The following is an 18600-nucleotide window of genomic DNA, read 5'->3' on the forward strand; positions in this document are numbered from 1 at the left end:
ATAGTTTAATTAGTAGCATAAAGTTGTAAATGTTGTAAATAGACATTGGGATGTGTGTCTCTGCAATTATTTTTACACAATTGTAGAGTCTGTATTTTTTCCCTAAAGCTAGTATATGTTACAGAAATCATGTACATACACTACCAAACAAAATGTAGCTGTAAATGAATAATCATAATAATAATTGTAATAATAATAGTTATAATAATAATTGTAATAATAATAATAATAATTATTAAATTATAATAATTATAATAATAATAAAAAAACAAAAACAAAGTAATTAAGGCACAGGTCAATGGTCTTCTCCCTCTCCAACTTTATCCCTCGATTGAAGATTGTATTAACATGGTGATAGGTTGCTTATATGGACTGGTTGCTGTCTGTCTGTCTCTCTGTCTAGGGGTGTGTGTGGGTGTGGGGTGGGTATGGGAGTGACTTGTGTGTGGTCTATGCTGACATTGTGAAGTGATCAAGCATGATCACATGATTATACATTTTTACTTGGATGATGATTCATCAAAATCATTAAATGATGGATGTCAAAATCATAGTAATAATTTATGGTACATATGATATCTAAACTGGGTTACATCATCATTGGTTTGTCTGGTATGGATTGAAAGTTTCAGTCAACTGTGTGAATGTTCCAATTCACTCCCATGAGAACTACCTGCCGATTGGTCAAAAAGAAGTTTTCATTATCAATTGGACCAATCAGCAACATTGTTAGAAAGAATAATTTCACCATGCAAAATAAAAATGGGGTGAATTATTTGCAAAGCTCAATTCTGATTGGTGATTAAAATGAAGATATCATGTAATTGACCAATCGCAGGCAATGTTAGATCGGCAGGTAGTGCTCAGGGGGTTAATGTGACACAAACTGGTAATTTTGAAAAATACTTGAAATGATTGATTAGATACACATTAACGACTTTTGAGAATAGTTAATCACATCAACATTTCTATCTACATATCATAAAGCTAGTCATACACAAATTGCCACTAACACTAGTCTATTATCAGTTCATTCATACTCTTCTGATTTGACACCAACAATGTTGTAAGGAGTAAAGATGAAAGTTCTATTTTGGATGCAACATGTGTACTGTCTTCTCTTTAGATGAAGCGGCATACACCATAATCGGCACTGTTTCTTTTGGATTAAAAAAATGTCCTGTTTTGCCAGCTAAATCCTAATTCTTTAGTTCTAACTGGTAGCAAAATTCAAATTTTAATTCATGGACATTTTTTGGATATAAGGGCCAAAAACATGCATTTTTAGGGTGCGTTTCATATGCTGAGACAATCAAGTCCAAAGACTTGAATAAAGACTAGTTTGAAGTTATGCATTCCAATTTTTGGAAAACACATTTTGTAATCTTTTTCATATTAAAAATTATCAAAAATATTAAAAAAGTATTAGCTAACTCTTGGTCTATACTAAAGATTTTGGATGTGCCAATTTTCCCTCAAAATTGTGAAAATATTAAAAGTTGCCTTTTATTGATTAGGATTTAGCTATGTTTCATTTGGCAAAACAAGGTAATTATTTTTTAATTCCAAAAATTAGTGGTGTACTTTTGGTCATGATTTTTATACTGGGCACCTTAAAAGGGCGGCTCTGTTGCATTCTTACTCATCAAGACTTGTTTACATACATGTAGCTTGTTTATTTGATATTTATTATGAGCTTGTTTAGTACTATTTTTTTCCTTAGACATTGGTCTTTCAATTTCTGAAACAAAAATTAATGATTTTCATTTGTACTAATTACTGTAACTCGTTAAGTCTAATTAGTCAGGGGTGGCTCATGTGGTGGAGGATCATGTGGTGGAGGATCACAATGCTGTACAATGGTGATCCTCCGCCACATGATCTTCAATAAACATTATTGATGGATTTCTACTTGTTTCTGTACTTGATCTCAGCCAAGTGATATCATGTTTAGCATTCATTGCCTCCGTATTTGTTAATTAGACAATTAAAAATTACTAATTACTTTTTGCTACATTAATAAAGTTCGATTTGACCTCTATGTATTTAATAGGATTTAATGTAGGCAACATTCAAAAGGATGCTACGGACAAACGAAACATGGTAAAAGGCTCAAATTTCTTAAGCAGACCTTGGTTGTGATCCTCTTTACTTCAGTAAACTAAAACTAGTAAAACATAGAAAGTTTGCGACAAATCTGAAAGAGCGCCCTCATGCCCAATTTTGATCCAAAAAGTCCATTTTTTCGAAAACGCTTTGTCGAATTCTCTTTTAACTTTCAAAACTTGATTGTTGAGTTTTATGTACATCTAGTTACATGCCTCAATCATGAAAATTTGCATCTCCAGTGCCAGATAAGGGGTGTTTTAAAGAAATTTATATAAATATTGACAGTTATTTGACCACCCTGTATCTACATAATTGAAGTACTTGACCGCTAAAAGTTCCATATGGCTAGGTGGGCAATTAAATTAACTATATTAAACATGTGTTAAAACTTTACATTATCAATGTACGTCGAGGGGTGACACCCCTAACTGAATTAATATTTTCATTCTTATTTTGCTTGTTACACCCTGTATATTATATGGGTCACCCTGTATAATTTACTCCCATTGTATGGTTTCTGAAATCGTCTGAGTATATGCTCTCAGAATATATACTTTTATTGGGTTCTAATGTAAACTTTTGAAGTTATAGTACCAAACCTGTAAAAGAATGTAATTTGCTTGAAAAATACACATGCAACGTAACTGGTGCCCAACATAAAAAACATGACCTTTTCTGGAATCGAGAGTAGATACTGCTTTCACATGAAGTATGTCAATAGACCAGTTTTGAACCTTTGATCATATTGTGGTCATCTCATATGTTTGTCACCCTTTTCCTATCATCCCTGTAGCACTAACAAAATTAACATCCTACCATGTAAACACAACAAATAAAGAAAGTCTGCACTCGTGTAACCCGTCCTACACCAAAACCTGATCTTGTTATGACAATTTGATTGATATAAAGGTTGTGTGCAGAATCTTGTTAGCTCCAATTTGATACCAAATTTGCTACCAAATAATCTAAATTGACAAAGATTGATACCAGTATTTGAAAGTTCTTCAAATCAAAACGATGCATGTGGTTGAAATTGCTGAGTGTCCGCAATGGCCCCTGCCGACTATCCCAAGTGCTGGTACAATGTGCGAAAGTCCAGAAAATATTTTTCATGATCTTCAAGGTTAGATTTTGAATGCTTAACTGCTGTATCGTAGTAGGCTAATTAATTCCGTGTGTCACCCACCAAATCTTCACCCAAACTGTTTCTGCTGAGAATGTTACCGCATATTCACCACTATTAACCACCTCAAAAGGTGGTTGAGGGTTATAATGGTGAGGTTCACTTGCATCACCCTGCATTCACCTTCACCCGATCTGTTTCTACTCTCCGCATATTCCTTGCACCACGACCCTGCATTAACTCGGATTTCACCTGCAACCACTTGCTCAGTAGAAACAAGCTCATTGATTTATACATTGAAAAATCATAAATTAGTTTGTAACTGTATGAAAGAAAATGGCAGAAATAATTGTTTATTAAAATTATAAGCTACATGGATAAAACAAATACATACAATGTAGAGATTGCAGTGGTCACATACCATGAACCCAGCTGTACCATGTGTAGCAAAACCATTTTGCCGATGAATTTTAGTCCAAAGAGATACAGGTAAGCATTAGCTTAAAGCCATAATGTGTGATTTGCTCCACAACGATGCCCTCAATTGTTCTTGAATTTCTACTTTTTGCATGTTTGTAATGCTCAGTGGTGAACTAAAATACCACGTGAAAGATTAAGCCTGAAGAGCTTTAATTACAGGCAAATTTAAGTTTTTATATTGAAACCGGAGATCTCCGATTTTATTTGGTGTTCACCGGTCGAGTGCTTGCTAACACGTCCTGTGAATGTCAGTTCATGTGTACACACATATCATTGAATCAGTGATGTATATTAATTTGTATGCATATCGCTATTCGTTGTACATCTTGACGTATAAACTGTGCATATCGCTATTCGTATTACGTCTTGTTTGTACATGGCTTTAAGTTCTATTTGACCGTTGATGGCCTTAAATTTGAAATGACCTTTCTCCATGTTTATATAACCTCCTTACTCGCACCTGTGTAAGATTGTCTTTCAACTTATGATTGCACTCATAGTGCAGGGCAATACATTAAAAAATAGTGTAGACCCATCGCTATGATCCTGTCACTTTACTACTTTTACAGTGAATTCATGCACTAAGTTTCATAACAATCTGAGTAAATAAAAGTCAACATTTGTTTGACTCCTGATGCCTTTGAAATAACCACCTGCATGTAACATAGTATGTACCAATTTTCTGAGCATTTTACCTTCAAAAGTGACGTACTCCCTGATGGTGTGGACCATATCCAGTATCTATAGTTGCCCCCTGTTTGTTCATGAAATACAGGAAAATATCTACGGTCTGGTGCCGCATTCGATGAAGCCAAAGGCTGAATGGATGGTGCCGTATTCGATGAAGCCGAAGGCTGAATGGAATACGGCACCAGACCATAGATATTTTTCCGTATTTTGTGAGAACAAACATGGGGTAACGATTTTATCCTTCAGTGAACATGAATTCTATTATTTTCCGACTTACACAGGCGCGCGCATTTTAGGACTACGCAGGTAATACGGGAAATATTACCTGCCTGTATGGTCATTTTCACGGTAAAGGGTGTAACTTTGGATTCTTAACATTTTAATCCGTAGTGTTCTAATAAAGCCACAGAATTCCATAATTTTTGGCCACATAAGTCATCTAGTTAGCAGCTACCTTGGGTAGCATAATCAGCTTTGGGAGTTACTGCGTTCAGTTTTAGCAGGCTTAAATGTACTTAATATTGCCATTTTGAAAAACTATAAAAAACAGTAACATTTTTGTAAAACCCTGTGTTTTCTTCAGTTAGTTCATGGATAATTTTTCTTATCCTGAAAGTACAGTCATATGTTCAGTAAACACTGCCACATTAGATTTAATTGTGAACGGCCCTGTATTTTTGAGAACCGGACTTCGATATTTGTCGTTTCGGAGGCTTCATTTTCCGTTAACAATTGTTAACAAACTTTGTGGGTGTAGCTTTGGTTCATAATTCTTGGTTATTTCTTCACTTCTTTTTGATTTATAACAGTTGTTATCTTAACTTGAAATGGGTAACAAAAATTAGCCGATTTGCAAGCTTTTAAAATTTTTATAAAATCTTGACTTCAAATAGCCGTTTTTCCGTTAACTTTTTGAAGCCTCCGAAACAAACTGTTCAGCAAGCTTGTGCAAATATAAATAAAAGAGCTCATCCAATCTATTTATCAAAATGTAGCAAAGTAGATCCTCAAGTCACATGTTTTTAAATCGTGGAGATATATATCACCGTTTGAAAATGGGACCCAATACAAACTTTCCGTTAACAATTGAAGCCTCCGAAACAAATGAAGCCTCCAAACAACAGTAAACTTAATTATCATCTATGCATATCTAAATTGGTGTGTTTCATACTGATATCTGCATTGTAATTATTACTTGATATGTGCAGAATGTCATAAATTAAAAAAAAATTGACATTATGGTTAATGTTTGAAAAATATACTGATACCTTAAAAAGCCTGTTTCGGAGGCTTCACATGCAAAAAACACCATACTTAACAAATGGGTGAAAAAATTAATGTGTGATAAATCTACAATATCTGCCGATAGAATCATTGATTCAATACACACAAGAAAATAACAGCTTAGATGATCCCAACACTGTTGTTTTCAAAAAACTACTTCTGCAATGTTTAACAATTGTTAACATGAAGCCTCGAAACAAAAAAAATGACTTGCTGTGATAATTTAATTTTTGTCACAACTGAAATTCAATACTTAGAAGCAAAGCATGAAAATTGGTAATTGTGATATTTTTACCTATTTTTTTATGTCAACTTGTAGTACTTAGCTAAATATTTTACTTTTATGATCACCTGTGTTGTTAACTGAAGCCTCCGAAACACAAATCGCTTGAATTGCCAATTCTAAAAAATAACTCCAATTTCTGTGAAACTTGGATGGGAGGTTCCTTTCATCAAGTAGTATTTGTACATGAAGTTAGACATTCAAATTATTTTAGGAACCCAATTAAAACTTAAAAAATATGTTTAAGGTTTGGAAATTTCCATTGTAAATGACACTTGATGTTAAAAATTTTCAAAACTGCAATTACAAACATAGCAAAACATGGTATAAAATTTAACTTATATCTGTTGACTTACTTTGGAATGGAATTTCACATGTATTCCAGCTTTCATGTCAAAATTTTCTGAGGTTATGTAAAATACATTTTTTCTTAGATTTTAACCAAAATGTTATGCAAATGTCAATTTTTTTATTAGAAATCAAAAGGTTTAAGCCTTGAAACATTATTTTACTTGAATTTAAGTTGCTTCTATGCATGATTTCAGTAAACAGAAACATATTTAAGTGGTTTGAAATTTTGACCCTAAAAATCAAAAGTTACACCCTTTACCGTGAAAATGACCGTATATAAATGAGGAGTACCCAGGTAATACGGATTTTTATCCAAGTGGTGTTTGACCAATGAGATTACAGAATTCTTTTCAACTAAAAGGATAATTAAAAAATATTCAGCAAAAAGTAAATTTTTAAGTGATATGAATAAATAACCCTGATTGACCCCTGCATGACTTTTGACCAAAATCAAGGACACAGCTAGAGCTTGGGTCAGTTATTCTCCTGATGAAGATTGGTTGTAATAGCTCAATCATATGCGAGACTTCTCAAATAAAACCCTTAATGACTGTGAACCCCAAATCTTTGTACACCCCATAGCCCATACACGAGTCATCACTGTAACATATAATTGGTAGGAAAAGAAGCATGTTGAAAAAAAAAAATTAAAATTTGGTTATATTCTGGCATTACCCCAGTGACCTTTGACCGCAAATCTGTATAACCAATATACAAATGTAGTCACTATCAGCGTTTATCTGTGAGTAAAAAAGCAAGAATACTCCGGTTTACTGATTTAAAAAGCCTTGGAAAAGCCTCCGGCATCTGCCCTCTATATTATTGGCTGATCTGCCTCTATTTCTCTGGAATTAATCCTTCAAAAAGTAGGATTGTGTCGGTTAATGCCAATAGAGTCTGATAAGGGTCCACATCCTAATGAATACACAATGGTTAGCTATACCCGCAGATAACACTTCTCCTGCAAAATGCAAATAAGGTCTGCAGTGTCGAGCATTTCTCTGGTCTTTTATCACAGAAAAATACATTCAGCTTCTATTTTCCAGTTTGCTTCTCATCCAGAATAATACTGTGTGACCAACATCAAATCACTGACTGACAACAGTCAACGCATAATTATGTGCAAGTCTCTTCAACATCTCTTTACCATTTACAAGCATTACAAAAACTCCCATTTCTCTTAAAAGCATTTTGACTTTCATATTTCTATAACAATACTTTATTCTTTATGGCTGCAGTATTGTTTTTTCCTAAATGTTCAAATACTTGAAAGAGAGATATTAAAGCGAAAACAAAATTAATAGGAAAAGTTAATGTTTTGGGGGAAGACCGGAAGAGAGGGTAGTTAACGCTCTCCACACGGGTATCGACTGCAGACAAAAGTTTCAATTCTTTTTTACATTAAAAAATTTCAGAATTGTAAATTTTCATGACATAGTACAAAACCCATTATGCTTGTCCCATAGAAGTAATAAAATATGGGTGTATGGGTTTATGTAAAGACCAAAGTTTGCCATTTTACTAATGTCAAGTGTGGTGCTGTTAAATTCAGTTTTACAAAAACACAATTTTTTGTATTTTGTTTTCATTAAAAGCCTATAGACCACTTGACATCATTGTTATCAACAAAGACGAGGGACTGGTCTTTTGATATGCTTGAACAAACCGCTACACTGTTCAATGGCTTTCTTGTACTATATGAAATGTGGTGGGCGATTTAAAATGCACGTGCCCAAATGCACACTGCAGGGCAAAGAACAGTGGTAATTACCATAATTCGCACAAATAATGCCGGGCAATGACATCACAAGTCAAGTGGTCTATATAGTTTCAAGAATTTAAATGATCATAAAGAACACTAATATACTGTTATTATCTGATTTCTTGCTACTGTAGTAATATGTTACAAATATTTTCATGTTTAACAGGCTAATTTTAAATTTTACACTGGGCGGGGGGTAATGGGGTGAAAGTTTCTTTTGTGGGGCTGTCAGCATCATCAACTTTGATAATCAGAAATTACAGGAATGCTCTTTTTCTAGTTCATAAAGCATGACAACTTTTGTTGTGGTGTGCCTGGGAAAAGTTTAGGAATTACCGCCCTAGTTGATCAAGAAATTGAAATTATATCTGCATATAATTGTCAATTGATGCTGCATGATTATCTCAAAATGAGGTTTATATAAACTACTGGTGCATACAATTCAAGAGGTTCTAAGGGCAAATATCCCAGGAGATTTCTCAACAGGTGTATATGTGGTCTGGAAGTTACAATGGATAAAAGATTACTGTGAAATACTTGTATAATGTGCATATCATTGTAATTAAAGAAAGGAATAGCTCAAAATGCCTCAAATAGCTAAATATTATATTCCAAAAATTCATCAATTCTTTGAAAGCTTTCCATTTCCCAGGAACTAATATAAGTATAAAGGAAAGATCATTATATATTGAGACCCTTTTATCTTTGATAATATATAAAAGCTTTACTATCAATTACCCATGGCACCATGACACCAGAGATAAATAATTTGGAAATTAACAACCTAATTCGGTAAAATTGACAAATCCTGACTATATTTTAATCATTTTGCTTTTATCTGGGGATCTTCCCTCCTACTAAGAACTATTGGAGATAACCTTAACTATTCTACTTGCAGATAACTCAAAAAGATTTTTTCCTCACATATGCTGTTATGCATTGAATTACCTGAGGAACAATTTGAAGATAACCTGCTAATAAACATAATTAACAATTCTTAACTACAATCGTTTTATTTTATATAGCCATATTGCTAATATTTCCATAAAGTTCCATCTCTCCTTTCATTCAACTATTATCTTCTATATATTTTCTACATTTAAAAGGAGGTTACCAAAACTATCAAAATATACAATAAATATTAAATATTTTTCACCAACAACATACCTTATAGGGAGTGGTGGGCGGGAGAATTTTTGATAGCAAGATGGCAGGTTTGTGCAAAGTGTGAATTGGATAAGATTGACCCATTAGAATATAGACCCTATCAAATAAACCAACGGGAAAAGTATAACAATTGAGATGACAGAAGGACAGGTCTCTAGTTAGATTCCACAAACATTCATAACTGTTACCTGTTTTATTGTATTATCATGTGAATTGCTCTTTGGATGCCTCCTGATAGACAGAATTTTATTTTATTAAATGAGGATGTGTGACATCATATATGATAGGATCTATTGACCCCAGATGGCCACTAGTACAGAAATGTATTGTATATAATTTATGTTGACCAAAAGGTATTTTTGTTTGTTTTGTTTGTTTGTTTGCAACCAGGCAAGTGACTGTGTTACATGTCGAGGGGTTCATCATAAGCACTGAATTTTAAGAAAAACAGGAATTTTTCTGGTCATGCTAAACTTAACATAGTTTAAAAACATAAATTTGTAAATCAAGTCCAAAAAGGATAAATATTGTCCCCTGCTTTAGGGAAAATTTTGGAATTGTGGTTTAGGGGTATTTTTGCTGTTGGGGTGAATTAATACTTGGTATTGCCTCCTGGAGAACAGACAATATGGGACCCATTTTTATAAATCCAAACATGCCAGTTGTCAGAAACATGAAAAAATAAAGAAAATACCAAGAAATTTGTATTCCATTTGTGACATTAAATCAATTTCCTACATCCAATTTGAGATTTTGAAGCCAACAGCAGTTCTTCAACTTGGGTTAAAAACCTTAAGAATATACAATTTTCAAAGACTATTGTCATGTTTTGATTGAAATGCGTCACATATGACTTAATTAAAATGTGATGACTTGTGCCTTGATTACTTTGTCAAGTCACTCCAGTACTTTAGTTTGTAGTTAGTAAATAAGATATCCTTTGATCAAAAGATCATAAAATAAAGTTGTTCCCAAAAATAGTCACATGCAAATGAAAAATTGTTTTATGCCATGCAAGAGGAAAAAAAGACATTTCAATGTTTTTGTGTTACATTTTGTATTATTTTGCTGAGATATTATTTGATTGAAATTGTCCCAAACCAACAATGCATTGTTGCTTTAAAATTGCCATGGCAACTAAGCAAGATAAAGAAAGCAGGCAATATATGTTTTTTTTATATTCTGATTGTGTGGACAATCGTACATGTCTCCATTTTATACATTTAACAAGTCCATAGCCAAACTTGGGTATTTTTGCACTTGAGAAAAAGGACAGTTTCTTCTTCTGCTTAGAAGATTCTTTTAGACATTGTATGATTTCTCCATATCCGATCTTGAAAAATGTTTATTTGTAAAAATACTGCATGATAATCCAATTATTTTAGGATGTAATATTTTTGGGACATACTGTATGTAATTATGTGTATAGAGCAAGTTACTAGTAGAAGAACAATGCTATTACTTAAGTACATGTAGGTGTTTTGCTGTTGTGTTAAAATTACTTCAGTATTAAGTTTCAAGTTTAAACTTTTTTGTTTATTTTTATATTTTCATGAAGCACATGCATCCACAGGACAGTAAGAGAAACAAGTTGCACTGATACAACAATGTTTGACACTGAGCTATGCATTTTATAACTATTATCTACCACTGCAACTGATTTCACTTTTATCTTGTGTGTTTGCATAGTACATAGGTCTACAACTGTAGATATACTAAGAAGGAAAAAGCTTTCTCAATCCAATGTTATTCATGCTATGTAGTTTCTTGGAATGCCAGCAATGCAAAAGCTCAACAAAAATTGTTGATGCATCTCATTTTGCTTAGGGATTCACCATTTGACTAACAGGTTGAGGGCTGGAAGTTTTGAAAAAAAAAACACCTTCCTTCACTACATGAGTTAAAAACAAAACCCACCTTCCCCACCAACACTAAAAAAAACTTTCCCCACCAAACTGTGCATACAATAATGCATGAAAATATAAAAAAAACACCTTGGCAATCTTCATTAAAAAAAAACTTGCCGCCTTTGGCTGCAAGAAAAATAAAACTCAGGTGAAAAACAGAAATTCGCCCCAACCTCACATTCCAGCCCCTCCTGGAAACCAAATGGTGCGTCCCTTGATTGTTGTTGCAAGTCTTGCCTTTTATGTACCTTCATGTAGATACATGTAGGCACAAGGCACTCAGTGAAAGTAGCAATTTTATCAAACGAACTTCACATTTAGAGTGCGTGTGCAGTAGAACCTCGTACTAGATCGAAACCAAGGTCTACTTGAAATATGTGAAGTTGTGAACGATAAGTATTAGGTACCTTTCCTGATTTAAGAATTGAATGGACATCTCATTTATGATCATAATTCGTTATCGTTATCGTACGATGCCCTGAATATACCCTGAATGAACCAAACAATGGGCAAAGTCAAAGATTTTTATATTTTCGCAACTTTTGAGCCGAATTCGGAGCAGTATCATTATGCTTTTGACGATGATAATACCACAATATTTAGCCAGGTACGTATAATTACTAGATTTTGCCTGTCCAAAAATATTTTATGTAAAGTCGATAGGAATAAGAAAGTAAAGATTAGTTAACTTTTCCCACTAGAAATCAGTATTGCTGTATTTGACCTAATAAGCGCCTCTATCCTTAATTAGTGCCTATGTGCACTTGCACCTCAAGTACCTTTGCACTTGTCTTTAAACATATAAGTACAATGTGTTTATTAAATCTCAAAATCATTATAGGCATTGAATTCTTAAAATTGTCATTATATTACTAAATTGGCCTATTACATGTATTCAGGGCCTTCTTGGAAAAGACATTGAATGTTGTAACCATGTATAAAGAAATCTTAAAATAATAAGATTATTTACTAGTATTTGGACAACATTTTATATTCTATCCTGTATGAAACAAGCCAGACATTTGGATTTTTGAATAGGGGTTATATTTTGTTTAATATTTTATTCTTTTTGATTTGCATATGTTCAAGTATCCAAAATCCAGTTTGCATCAGCCTATACCCATGAATATCAACCCTAAAAATAATGGAATAGTCTACTAATCTTTTGCACATGACAATATGTCTTGGATAGGTTATATAGTTTAAAGCCATATACCCACTTTTAAGTAGGGTTGCCACTTTTTCAGCCCATAGGTGTGGCAGGCATTTAATTAGCAGCCCAAATTGTAGTATACATGAAAATGGGGAAGGATCACCAAAATCTTTTGGGAAAAGTTCAAAATTAAACCCTTACACTTCTAGTACATGTAGTAACATTGAAAATAGTACCTTACTCACACCTTATGTTTGTGCATGTGCAAAATTAACTCATTATTATCAAGCAAAAGGTTTGATATTTTTCGGAGGATGCAGTGGGTCAGTTGAAAACAGCCCAATTGTGCCAGTAATATGGTTGCATGTGGCAACCCTGGAAAACTAAGCTTAAATATTTGAGGGGACACACCCATGATTATTTGCATGATTACATCACAAGTGGTACTCAGTTCAGCAACTTTGAGAGCACTAATCTTTTCATCATTGTAACTCCTCCTTGCATATTCATTGTCATATAAACCCAGAGAAGATGAGAATAGAGCTTGCCAAAATTAAGCTGTTTACTTTAATAAGTGCCTTTTCTCATCTTTTCTAATAATCCCATGTTCTTATCCAATAGCGTTGATCTATATTTAACCTTAACTTACAGGAGTTCTGCATGTTGATCAGGTGGAACTCACCCAGCTTCCTTCCATCAAAATATCACAATCAATAAAAATAAACACTAACACAATTATAGTGGTCTACAAGGGTGAAAATAAGAAATGACAAACCAGGGGTTCCTTTTTATTAATACACAAAATGTCCCCTGGTTCCATGTTGAATGAAGTGAACCAGGGGCCAATATTTGTTCTGAATAAGTTCATCATGCATTTAAAAGGCTATGGAATTGAATTTTTGGGTGTAGTGACCAGGGGCCAGTTTCTGAAGAAAAGTGTCCCCTGGTCAGCTTAAATTTAGATGGGACCAGGGGCCATTTCAGGGTTTCTGGGGGCTAAACAGCTCCCATCTCCCACTTACTTTCACCCTTGGTGGTCTATAATAATAATAATAATATTTATTTCAATTGTCATAAATTACAAACATGAAAAAAAAAAAGTAAATTGTTTCATGGTGACTCAAAACTTGCTGCATTTGTTACTTCTTTTTGGTTTAATCAGAGAAGATGAGAAATTTAGATGAAGCCCCACTTTTGGTCTAAGTTCCTTAGGGAATTAGTCAAGGTTAAAATGTATCCATGTAAATTCTGTTCTGTCTATCATCAAAGTAACAGGTGTAAGTCAGTTCTTCACAGAAGAACTGGCCAAGCGGGGCTTCCTCTTTGCACACATTTAATAGCACATCAAACTGCTATTTTTGTATCCATAAAAGTATTACATGATTGTATGAACAAACAGGTCTGTCTCAGAAAATGTCTGACATTTACTCACAAGTAGTGGTTCTCAAAATGATTTCAATGGTCTGATTTTCATACCTTGGCTACATAATTAGGCTACAAATGATGTGACACACCCTTGCTGAGAATAGGAAGTCTGTATACATTCATCTTTGGATAAGTCAGATTATCTCTGAATGGGCTATTCCAACTGAAATTTATGGAGTGACCTTAATCTCCCCCAAAATGGGTGTAGGTTTTAAATGGAGTCACCAATTTAGGTGACTCCATTTGAGATACACACTCCCTGTGTGGAAGATTAAGGTTGTGTCTTCCATAGGGGGTGTAAGGACTTCACCAGGAATAGCCCAATTCCACAGTAGTATTATCATTGGTTGGATGGATCTTAGTTGTGCATGCTTGATTGTTTTTGTATTCATTATTTTGTTGTGGTAAACTGGTATGCATGACATGGTATGCATATAACATTTTGTCCTCATAAGAATTCTGTAATCTCATAGGCAAACACCACTTGGATATAAATCTTTATTTCCTGAGTACTCCTCATTAATAATAATGATATATCTGGGCAGGTAATATTAAACGTATTATCTGTGTAGTCCTAACGTGCGGGTATATGCATAAGATAACATGTGCGATGTCCTAAAACTCGTGCGCATACTTCACATATGCGTGACGTGGCTGCACTGTTAAAAAGCAAGAAACTGGCCTACTTTTGAGTAAGATGATCAAATTAAATTCCTTCAGCAAAGTTTACAAACAAGTAGGAAAATCATAGAATTCATGTTCAATAAAGGATAAAATTGTTACCCCTGTTGATACATGAAAATATCTACGGTCTGGTGCCGTATACCAGACCGTAGATATTTTCCTTTATTTCGTGAACAAACAGGCACTGGCGGCGCTAGGAATTTTTTCGGAGGGTGGGGGCATTAGAGGGCAAAGTGAATTTCAGGGGGAGGCAAAATCAACAAATTTTGCTCAAAATTACCGCAAAAAATGAAAATTTTCGTGATGGGGGGGGGGCATTTTCCCGCCGTCGCCGCTGCAAACAGGCAACTAATAGTATAGATATTGTGTGTTAAATGTGGGTGTGTGTGAGATGGCAAGTGGTAGGGGTGTGTCTATGGATTTTCAATGCTAGTGTTGACAGATATGCACCCAGTCAGTGGGGTGTGTGCCTGGGGTTGTGTGTGGGGGTGGGTGCATATATGTGGATGGTGTGTGCATGCCAGATATAATGTTACACATTTCATTTATATCTTCATACTAAATAGTACTAGTAAACAAAAAAACAATATTCCTCAGACATATAGTCCAATGGAAAATGAGACAAGCATCTTAATTTTCTTCATTTTTGTATACACACTGAATAGATAATTTGATTTTAAGTACTAAAAGCACCATGTTTCGTCATTGAAAATAGTCTTAGAACCTGTTTATACAGAGTTTGAAGTAGACTTTAGTCAAATGTGACATGATCAAGGGGAATGAGTCACATGTCGGCCCTGGTCGAAAATGAGTATTACACATATTTCTAAAGAGGCCATTTAGAGCTTTCAGAAACTGAAAACCCCATGTTTAGTGATGTGGTCGGCACCGTTTTTTATTGTCGACATGTCGATATAATTCGTATACCGACGTCGACAGTGTGTCGACATAAAAAAAATTCTAAAAAAAAATTAAAAAAAATTTTTTTTTAATTTTTTCAAAAATATTTTGGCCAGAAAATCAAGTTATAGGCCCAAACTGACTTGTTATTCAAGGTTGAAAACCAGAGAAATACTGCTACTCAAAAAAAAAAAAAAAAATGCCAATTTTTTTTTACAAAGGTGGAAAAAGTTGTACATTTTAATTACTTTTGTTTCTATTGAACAGCTAGCAATGCATACTAATTCAATGTGTCCCTGACTGTTCAATAGAAGCAAAGGTAATCAAAATGTACAAGTTCATCCAACTTTGTAAAAAAAATTGGCATTTTTTTTTTTTTAGTAGCAGTATTTCTCTGTTTTCCAACCTTGAATAACAAGTCAGTTTGGGCCTATAAACTTGCTTTTCTGGCCAAAAATATTTTTTGAAAACTAAAAAAAAAAAAAAAAAAAATTTTTTTGTCGACATGATTTTTTGATGTCGGCATACGTGCCGACGTCGACATTATGTCGACATAAGGCATGTCGACCACATCACTACCCATGTTGATACGACTTTTCATGGAAGTTACATCAATTTCGCTGAAAACATTATAAAACAAAAGAATTTTAACACTTTCTTTGCCAATATCTCAAAATCAATATTAGCGATATCCGACTCATTTCCCTTGATCGTGTCACAAATTTGAATTTGACTTTGTTTGCCATGTGTAGGGTTGCCGCATTGTGAATTCGACTTCAGAAGTCAACTTCGAATGATGACCTGGAGCAACTTTTACTTTTGTCACATTCAAACTTGGGGCAGCTAGGGGTCTCTTCTTGGGGTTAAAAGGAGTAAAATTCTAAAGTGTGCCCAAATACTAATACATGTGGTGTTGATATGATTCAAAATGTGATGAAGGTCATTTCAAGGTCACCAGAGGTCAAACAAAGGTCAAATATTGTTATTAGATGGATTGTTAAGAAACTTCTTAAAAAGACAATTTTGTCCAAGGTCATTTCAAGGTCATCAGAGGTCATTTCAAGGTCACGGCCTGACCTGGTTTGAAACTACAAAAAATAAAAGATACCATCCTCAATCTTTCTCTGAATCTAATGCTAGTTTTAATCTTTAAGGGGATACTACACCCCTGGCAAATTTTGTGCCTATTTTTGCATTTTTCTCAAAAATTATAGCGCATTGGTGACAATTAAGATATGTATATTATTGGGGCAAACAATACAACTACTGCACTGAAAATTTAGCAACTCAAGGCAAGTAGTTATTGATTTATTGATCAAATATTGGTTTTCCCTCATTTTTGACTAACTCTGTGCTGAAATAAAATTTCCAGTGCAGTAGTTGTAGTCCTTGCCCCTATAATATACATATCTTAATTGTCACCAATGCGCTATAATTTTTGAGAAAATGCAAAAATAGGCACAAAATTGGGCAGGGGTGTAGTACCCCCTTAACCTGATTCTAAACTAATAATCCCAATTGCACCGAATTCTAAAATCTGGCCTATCACGCTTATGATTGTTCTCATTGTTAATCATTTCATTCATATCCTTTATAACCCCAACAAAAAACCACCTTCAGAACAAATTACTGGCTTGTTAAATATACAATAATGGTATTTTTTTTTAAATAAACTTATAGTGTACCATAATTATAGTTATAATCTTTCTATATAACCCTAAACATGACAAAATGTACCAAGATGCGTATATTTCATATACTGTAAAAGTGGAAATTTGTTGCGCTTTGCTGATTTTGAACTACATTGCTTGTTTTTAATTTAGCAATTCTTAGTTTTCTTTCATAGACCTATACATTAAAAAAACATATTTGTGTGTTTATATTTTCGCGGTAGCTGTGATGCACACAAAAAGCGTAAAAATTAATGTGCGGCGAAAATTTCCACTTTTACAGTAAACACAGGGTGAGTTAAAATGATTCGTAATCCCAGGGGGGCCACTCAAGTATGATAGTGTACGCATGCATGACCAAACACCCTCTACACGAGTTTTACCCTACCAGCAAATTTAGGCCCTTAATAAGGTACTTTAATATAAAATTTACCCCCTAATGAGTATTTTGGCTAGTAAAAATGAAAAACTGTACACTTTTTAGACTCCTAGTTTGCAAAAAATTTGAAAAGGTACCCTAAACAAGTTGTTCAGTTTCAGAAAACTACCCTTATTCTTGAAAATCAGTGTTTTTAGACCCTAAATGCGTCACTCGCGTAACTTGATTTGCCTAAAAAAATCACCCCCTTTTCCTTGGTTTTTTTGGTCATGCATGCGTACAGACCATTTATGTGAGTGCCCCCTGGTTTGTAATCAACTTTGAAAATTTCTTAATAACATTTTTAGGCCTAGTATTTACATCTTCCAAAAAGACCTAACAATTTTAGGTCTTTTGGAAAAAATGTGTAGCCTCAGTACAAAAGGTCACAATTTTCAAATGATGGACGGCACTTCCTCCCAGCTACATACACCTACAATCATGAACTAAAGGGAAACAATTGTTTTGTTTTATGATTTTTTTTTGGTTATTTCAGTAGGTATTTTAACTGATTGTACTCTATATTTCCAATATGATTTAATTTTGATTAGTTTTAAATTGTTTTAAAAGTGAATTTTGAGATAATGCGCTTATAATAGCAATCATGTGTCAAATATGCCTTAAATAATGCATATATTACAGCGTTTTGATACCTAAAAATATTTAGTTTGACAAAAAATGACAATTAAAGTAACCAAAATATGCGCAATGTTATTTGTTTTAAATTAGTGCAAACATCACGTCAATCGAGCAACGCGCTTACGAGTTATGGTAATTTTACTGAAAGTAATAGATTATTTTTTTTTTTTTTTAATACAATCAAGTGCAAATTTCCCTGGGACACTTGTTCATATTTCGCGCCTCTGTTAAAAAAAAACCGGTCATATGAAGTTCACCATGTGATATTTTATTTGTATAGTTTCCAACCTATTTGAATCCTCCCTCCCCACCAACCAATGTTGGAGCAAAAATATAGGCCATTTAAAAAATGAGGCGTTTGGTATACAACATTGAATAAGGGGTGCGGGGAGGGTCATTGAACTATGAAAGTGTCCCAGCAAATTTGCACTTGATTGTAGGTCTAAGTACATATCATTAGATTTACAAAGTTTACTTTAAAGAGTCTTTTTGACATTTAAAATGTTTTTGACATTCAACAGTCTTTAATAAAGACTGTTGAATGTCAAAAAATTT

At 33.8% G+C, this 18600-nt stretch overlaps 1 protein-coding gene across 1 annotated transcript in view; it reads left to right on the forward strand.

Moving 5' to 3' along the window:
- Window positions 1-18600, forward strand: part of LOC140137221 (uncharacterized) — a 73885-nt gene that overhangs the window by 26151 nt on the left and 29134 nt on the right. The gene's annotated exons all lie outside the window — the stretch shown is intronic.

The sequence above is a fragment of the Amphiura filiformis genome, chromosome 17 (genome assembly GCF_039555335.1).
Source record: "Amphiura filiformis chromosome 17, Afil_fr2py, whole genome shotgun sequence".
Classification (NCBI taxonomy): domain Eukaryota; kingdom Metazoa; phylum Echinodermata; class Ophiuroidea; order Amphilepidida; family Amphiuridae; genus Amphiura; species Amphiura filiformis.